This window comes from Pecten maximus, chromosome 8 (genome assembly GCF_902652985.1).
Source record: "Pecten maximus chromosome 8, xPecMax1.1, whole genome shotgun sequence".
Taxonomy (NCBI): domain Eukaryota; kingdom Metazoa; phylum Mollusca; class Bivalvia; order Pectinida; family Pectinidae; genus Pecten; species Pecten maximus.
This window is the reverse complement of record NC_047022.1, coordinates 31,978,046-31,984,385: the sequence shown is the minus strand read 5'-3', so window position 1 is coordinate 31,984,385 and position 6,340 is coordinate 31,978,046.

Sequence of the window (6,340 nt, the reverse complement as noted above, 5' to 3'; positions counted from 1 at the left end):
CATCAGGCCTATGTCGTGTTAAAGGGCTTTGAACATCAGGCCTATGTCGTGTTAAAGGGTTTTGAACATCAGGCCTGTGTCTTGTTAAAGGGCTTTGAACATCAGGCCTATGTCGTGTTAAAGGGTTTTGAACATCAGGCCTATGTCGTGTTAAAGGGCTTTGAACATCAGGCCTATGTCGTGTTAAAGGGCTTTGAACATCAGGCCTATGTCGTGTTAAAGGGCTTTGAACATCAGGCCTATGTCGTGTTAAAGGGCTTTGCACTTCAGGCCTATGTCTATATATTAAAGGGCTTTGAACATCAGGCCTATGTCTATATATTAAAAGTTTTTTTCACAATTTGGTTTGTGTTTGTTTAACGTCCTATTTACAGTCATTTAAGGACTGCCAGGTTTTGGAGGTAGAATAAAGCCGAAGTACCCGGAGAAAAACCACCGGTCTACGGTCAGTACCTGGCAACTGCCCCACGTAGGTTTCGAACTCGCAACCCAGAGGTGGAGGGCTAGTGTTAAAGTGTCGGGACACCTAACGACTCGGCCACCGCGGCCCCGGTTTTTCACAACAGGATATATCTATTACAAAATATATCCGATAACAATAGCAAAAAGACAAATAGAAAGTTTATAAATGTCTGAAAATTTATGATTTTGTTAAATCTTTTATGGTTATCACCTTATTACATTGTGAAAATTACAATTTAAGAAGATATCAGGAAGGCGTTTTATTTGGTTTGCCGCGGAGACTTTGGCTATGGAGAAGAGTGCATCTCAAACATTCCATGGTAATGACGAGGTAAGACAATGAGGGAACAAATTGCCGTTTTTTCCCTTTTATTTAAAGAATCTAGAAGATTTTGTTACAGAAAACAAGTTTGAACTATTGTGTTAACTGTTTACGAACAGTTGAAATTTAAGTGAAAATATTGGATATTGGAAATGCAGATGATACTAATATTAGGTGTGAATCGACAAATGGATTCCATTCTGCTCTTTATACATTTGAATTATATTTTGATTATTTGAAAATGTATGTAAATATCAAAAGGAAAAAGTCGAACATAGCTTAACTTCGCAATACAGCGTATTTACTAAAGAAATTGGGATTCTTAAATCGTTTTCATGTTTGGATGGCTTAATAAGTTACACCAGGAGTTATTTTAAATGAAATCATTGTAGCTGTGTTTGAATAATTTCCTGAAGACAATATTAAAATTCCGTAATAGAAATGATTTATGATGTTGATAGGAAAATCAGATTTATTACATTTTTACCAGTGAAATATCAAAAATTATTCATTCTATAAAAGTGATATTTTTCACTAGAAAAATATCTTATGTAAAAAATATCACTTTTGCTGATTTGACCAATCAAATTAATGATTAGAAAATACCAAAATAATTGACCAATCAGAAAGCCCGACATATATGTCAGCACCTGGACAGGGGAAACTACTTTTTTTGTTTACAAATTATCGCTGTAGGCCTAGTTAGCATACTGGGTAGGTTTTTCGTTGATAAAAAATGTAATAAACAGAATATCTAACAGTGTCTTCAGTAATACCAAATATATTTCACTCGTGTGGCTAATATTTTGATATTTTTCACTCGTGCTGCGCACTCGTGAAAAATATCAAAATATTAGCCCCACTCGTGAAATATATTTGGTATTACTGAAGACACTGTTAGATATCCTCTATATATTTCACTACCAGTAGACCTCAAATCTAAAGTTTTTGATTCGCTTGTGTTATCAATACTTCTCTACTGGTATGGGGCTTTTAAGAAAATTTAAATGATATAAAAAAAACTACACTTGAAATTATGGAAGCGTGTTTTAGTTATCAAAATTAGCACACCGAAATCCATGGTGTATGATGGGAAGATCGGGAGGCTCCCCAGACATATTGAAGTTAAAAGCAGAGTAGTTATGTTCTGGTATCGGTAGATTACAGGTAATACTCTGCTCAGTGATGTATGTAACTTGATGCATGACTTACAAACAAATGGAGCCCTGGAGGTCATATGGTAAGAATGTCAATGCTGTACTTACTTAGACTGGTTTAAACATGGGAATATCATAAAACACGTACGTTTAACATAGATTATTTGAAACTCGATGTAAAATAAGAATCAGAGGATTAGTTTATCACAGGTTGGCTTAACGTTATAGAGAGCTCCGCAATAGGACTAACTATTCTATTTTCAAAACCAATCTGAACTTGAAAACCACCTTTTGAAACTTAAACCAGAAGAAAGATAAAATAAAATTAGGTTCAGAACGTCAAACAAACATTTACCCATAGCAAGAGGACGATGGATTTTGGAACTTGTGACCTATTTCTATTTAAATGTGAACACGTATCTTTCGTTGTGAAAAACTGTTTTATTTCAATTTTTGCGCCTAAAAAAATTGTAAATAGATTTTATACATTTCGGGCAAGGTTAACAGGATTGTCAAGCTATAAGTACATGTATTAACATAAACATCCCTTATTGTAGAATTCTTGACAGGAAAGAAGTCCCGATTAGCGTCTCAGATAAAGGAACAAAGGACAGCATTAAGAGATATAACATTAATTGCTTGAACCCTTAATTCAAGATGTTGAGTTGACAGGTCTCTTATCTAAATCTCGCCTTTGTCTGTATCTGAATTATGATATATCGGAGTCACTTTCCTTCGTTTCACTCGGCTGGTAAAGCGATTAGCTTGACACCCTTTGGGACCGGAATGCTTATCTGACATTGGTTTCCGTTCTCGTTAATTATTTCAAGGTGAATAAATGCTATTGACGTCAATGTCTTATGCAATATATCAAGGTTTCAAGACTTTATTTAATCACTCTCACACACAAGAGGTCACACATTTGGTAAATATACATGCACATCACATACAGTTATAGCTTCACATGGTACAGAACCTATTTTAACTATTTGTCAAGCTTTTCTAGCAGTCTTCAAACGGTTGTGACTTTTTTGATGTATGCATAAATTCATAAATAGTACTTGATAAACGTATTGATGTTATCAACTGACGACATAATACTATTACTCCACATGTAATTTCAATGTTCAGTAAGTGTCTTTCTAGCTCACCATATACAATGAAATAAGCTGTAATTTTTTCTTAAATTTAGTATGTACATTGTATTTACAAAACTGCAGATGATTTTTTTCTCTGTAATGTTTGTATTTTCAAAATCAACAATTAAAGTTTTGATGAATATAGAAGATCTTCAATTGTAGATCAAGAACTTGTGGTTCGAGGTCGCGATGTATATAGCTCAGTCGGTTAGAGCGCCGACCACGAGACCTCGGGTAAAGGGCGTGGTCTGACACTCCCTAACACTGTCTGTTTGTGTTTCACGGGAAGCTGGGAAATGTACACCTATCAAGGTGTATTATTGAATTTTAAAGATGGCCCTTTTAAAGCTGTGTGAAACCATCCATGTGTTATTACCTGTGTGTAACAAGTTTATAACCAACAGAGACTAAATTACTCCCATATAGCGACGATAGTTAGGAAGTCCATAGGTAAAATTATAAAGCTTGCTAATAGAAAAAAAGTTAGAATTATTAACTCGATGAAATATTTCGTGTGTACACATACTTTTTAATATGTAATTACTTATCATAAATGCATGTAATCATGATGTAACCAATATAAATACACTCTCCAGTCATTGATTGTGTATGGCTGAATCTGTATTCATTCGGCAATACCCTTTACTAGCTCTTATCGTATACGTGTTCTAATATGTTGTATTTGTGTTATTGTACGGTCTTCGTTATGAGAAATAAATTGGTTAATGGAAGTACCTGTTATAAATCAACGCAGAGCTGGCCGGGTTAGGTTCGTATTCATCAGTAACAGATATCTCAATATTACCTTTACATTACAGATCCGTCATCATAATATTCCAGATTAAAACGTTCCATTCCAGCTGTATTTCTCAACTCGATTGACACATTCTCCTGGTAATGTCTTTACCTTTTATTAAAAAATGTTTTCTTAACACTTTTTTTCTAGCCCTGTTAAGATTAGTTTTATGTATATACTTAATTACTTTTTGTGAAAGGCCTTAACTTTATAGAATTCAACTCTATTTAAGTGGCAATCCCTATTAAACCAATGCTTGTTATCACATCCAGAACTTTGTTTCCTGTAAGTGAATAACGACTACTCTAATAGAGGTATCTATGTATGTCAGCTCGTCCCGAAGGTGATGTTCGGCCGTGCGTGAGTCCTACAATTGGCAGTCTACAACAAGTTACCTGGTCAAGCAATCTAATTAAAATCTAGGTGGTCATTTTCACTACGTTACATGAACATCTAACAACATCCCATCAGGGGTCACGTTCTGATGACCTTTGGGATGTGTGTATTTCACTTTCAGGGCGAATTGTCCATTTGCCGATGTCATCGAGGCAAACCATTTCGTTACAGCATGCATCTGAAGCAAACCATTTCGGTACAGCATGTACTATATATTGTATGGGACGACATGACTTGAAATAAATTGGAAGATTATGCAAGTTATGAACATTAGTCGTGCTTATTCGGACATATAAAATTCACTTCCAAGATTCTGGAAGTAGTCATTTGATTGGCTTATCCAAAAGATCACCCTGACGTGACCCCTATTGGGATGTTGTTAGATGTTCATGTAACGTGATGAGAATGACCATATATATTTTAATTAGATTGCTGGTCAAGCTTGTATACGGCATATATTATAACCTGTTGTATATCATATTCGGTCATTTTTTCACAACATTAGTAAACGGGTATTATTTAAGCAGTGCCTTTACAGCGATATGTGCATATTCGTAGTGGAAGCTATGATAGCCGTACTTCGCAAGGTGGTGCACGGTCATGATCTGTGCTATTGTTCAATACTTAGCAATATTCACGAATCTGTTTTTAACACGTGTTTTCCCATATCGGGTGGCAGTATGATTGGTAATGTTGACGGAGATCTGTGAACGGGAGATACACTGAGAGATATTATTAAAGAAATTGATAACCTTATGGTGATGGTTTAGCGCGAGAGATCCTCACTGGGTACCTCCCCTACATCAGATGATTTTGTTCCTTATTGGAACCTCCGAAGCAAATGCTCCATTCCGTTGCACCTTTTGGTGACGTAATTCGGAATACAGAGGTTGAGGCTGAGGAAGCTCTCCCAACTCAGTGATGAGGTGGAGACAGCATCTGTCCTTGATGGCCGAGGTTAAGCTACGACATATACGGGGAGGGGTTTCTGTTTTGAGAGAGTACGTCGGACAGCTCCAGGGACCGAAGCTTTAGACACGGGTGTTATTGTTTGTTGGTTGGTGATGCTGGTCGGCTTGATGATGAACGCCGGCCTTTGAGTCTCATCCACTGGCAAACTTCAGTGTGGAGATAAGTGTATGTGGAGGGTGAAATGCTGACGAATCCAACAACTGAGTTCGCCGACAATGGCCTGACTGATGGTTCTAAGGGAGGCGTCTCATTGGTGCCGTTGCTGTCCTCTCGAGACGCTGTTGCTGGGGTGATGTGAACCTGATATTGTTTACAGGATAGGTTTGCACAGGACATTAATCGATGTGGGACGCGGATTTATGGACAGTTCAGGATGCAAGGTAAGGTTTCCAACTGGGTTCCAAAGTGTGTTCCGTCCCGTTACCTACGCCCAATCTGATTTCCGAGGATGAATGAAAATGTGAGCTTTACCTCCTCACGTGTCTTTGTTCCATGCCGTAGTAGGGTTGGAGTGGCCGACAGCGCATTCCGTGGGACAGAATTCATAGCTGGAGATGTTTTTTACGGTGTCCTGCTTCCGGATTGGTTGAACACCAGGTCGGATGATCGGAGAGCCACTGGATCCCTTATGGGTTATGATGCTGGTCCCAGAGTTTGCAGTCCTGTTAGCAGCTATTGCGACTCTATCATTAGGGAGACAATCTTTGCTCAGTGATGATGGGAAAGGAAATGTGGACTTGCAGTCGTGGTTGTTTGTGACTGATGGGCAGACAGCTGTTGAACGTCACCCTGGTCCGTTCGGAAGTCAGTCCTTCGTATGCCACCGCCAGTTGGGGTCATCTGTGTGGTGGTGTTGTTCACTATACGCCTGTTGCCTGCAAAACCTGATTTATATTATGTCTGTTTTAACTTTGAAAACTGCAATATTTCCTGTTAAAATTTCAATATATTGCAATATCGATTCCAGTTGGCGAACTAATGCTAGTGTGATCCTGGTTTAGTGATATGCTATGTGAGGCGGGCATTGTACCGATGACGGTTCACTGGTTACAAAGTTAAGGGTTTGTCAAAATTAGCAGATTTCTACAAAAAAACA